At 30.7% G+C, this 2,103-nt stretch overlaps 1 long non-coding RNA gene across 1 annotated transcript; it reads right to left on the minus strand.

Moving 5' to 3' along the window:
* Nucleotides 1–510: 510 nt before the first annotated feature.
* Nucleotides 511–1,358, minus strand: LOC129905821 (uncharacterized). Its single transcript, XR_008770662.1, has 2 exons — nucleotides 1,187–1,358; nucleotides 511–1,125 (listed from the first exon to the last, which is right to left on the minus strand). It is a non-coding gene; the product is annotated as an uncharacterized LOC129905821 (long non-coding RNA).
* Between the last annotated feature and the right edge of the window lie 745 nt (nucleotides 1,359–2,103).

Below are 2,103 nucleotides of genomic sequence, written 5' to 3' on the forward strand. Positions count from 1 at the left end.
ATATTGACATTTATTCTTTTGACTTGAAAATGTAATACATTCAATGTATTCAATTTAAATAAAATGTTGGTATTGCCTAATATGAAACCCAAATTTTCGTAGAATCTACACCAAATTTTTTAACAGTGTAGAGTTTTGAAGATTGAAAACTTGACAATTTCCAGAGTGTGTTTTTTTTCATAGTTTTTTTTTTCTATGGCGTAAAAACAATTAAATAAAAAGGCTTTAAAAACCGTTTTAGCTTTCACTTCGTTTTAATAAAGAATTGCAAGGCAACATCAAGTTTTGAAGCACACAAAACTATTTTATAAATTTTCAAAGAACTACCCTAAAATCACTTTGATTACAGCAATAATTAAAAAGTATTAAGAAGGTATTGAAAAACAGGATTGAAAAAAAAAAAAACAGAAAACGAAAAAAAATTATCATTTAATCGAATTTCCCAACAAAAAAAATCAAGTAGCCTTACTACAAATGAACTAAAAAAAAAAAACACGAAGTAAGTGAAAATATTTTTTCATATTTGTACTAGGTAGTACTCTACAAGTGGTTGCTATCCTAATTGAATTACATCTGAATACCAAATTACCCACGACTAAGTAATATTTCTTTCTAATTTTGTTTTTGTTATCGGCTAATCCAATTTCATATTTTTACGTTCATTATACAAAAATAAAAAGCTAGGCAATATATTCATATATCAAATTTGACTCAGGTAAACAATAATAAAAATATAATGTATGCCATTAAATATAGAGCAAAAAATTAACTCTGTGCGTTGGTTGGTTTTTTTCCTAGATTTCTTTTTTTTAATTTACAATATTTATCTTTTCTTTAGAGATAACATACTGAAAAGAAGTTGATATGATAGGATACAAAAATTGCATCATTTTTAATTGTTGTTGAGAGATATTCTTAAAGTAGTAAAAAAAGTTATTTAAATATTAAATTTTGTTTTTTACAGAGGCAGTTTGAACTAAATCAGGACCAGCCAAAACTAGTTTACCCTCATTTCATTTATTTTTTTTTTTGGTCCATGCACTTAAACTTCAGGGTCCGACTGTCCAAACTTTTTGTTTTTCAGTGTTACACAAGTATGACCGCACTGCATTCTTTCTTTCTTAGCTACAAAAATCTCAATTTCGTCAGTATCCTTGAGTTCATTAAAATAGGATATGCTATTTACCTGTAGCGACTGAGTCAAAAATAAACAGACATGTGACTTTCAACAACGTCTTTGCGTTAGTTCGATCAATGAGTTTCAGAGTGGGAAGAAGTTTGTGCACCTTAAAAGCATCAAATTAATCTTGAAATGTTAGAATCAACCTTTGAAGAAGATGTCGATTTGAATGGTATTAACCACCTATACAGATAGCATTGGTGACAACAGACAAAACCAAGAAATCATGGGGACAATGAGCAGGTGGGCTAGAAATCGAAAAACGCCTCAGAGATTTGTTGGAGTGTCGGAGATGGATGCACATTTAGCATTATCAGCTCAGTAATATATCAACATTGATCCTCTTGCAATCATTAAAACAAAACCAAAGAAATAATTGGCATGCGTGGGAGAAGCATTTCAAATGAGATTCTCATATTTGCTGATGATATAAATATTTTCAAAGAAATTAAGTCTTACCATGACCGTATCCTTCTACAAAGCGATATTAACAGTTTTAGTGTTTGGTGTGGTAAAAACAGGGCCCCAACTATGTAACTCGATTCTACAAAAAATTCAAAGACTTGGGTGTTCAATTAAGTTCAAATTTAGAATTTACTGAACAAATCAATCTTAGGTATAGTTAATAAAGCGAGCTCAATGATTGGTTTTATTAAACATTGGGGAAATTAATTTGATGATCCATTTGTTACTCTATCTTTGTACAACTGCTATACGTACGACTCCATCTTGAGTACGCTTCACAAGTATGGAGTCCTTTTTATGAAGTTCATAAAACCAGAATCAAATAAATTCAGCACAATTTTGTACGTTTCGCTCTTAAAGGACTTCCTTGGACCGATCCTTTCTACTAGCCACCATAATGAACAACGCATCCAACTTCTTTAGATGCAAACTTTAGCACAAAGGCGTGCTGAGCCGAG

Source organism: Episyrphus balteatus, chromosome 1 (genome assembly GCF_945859705.1).
Source record: "Episyrphus balteatus chromosome 1, idEpiBalt1.1, whole genome shotgun sequence".
Classification (NCBI taxonomy): domain Eukaryota; kingdom Metazoa; phylum Arthropoda; class Insecta; order Diptera; family Syrphidae; genus Episyrphus; species Episyrphus balteatus.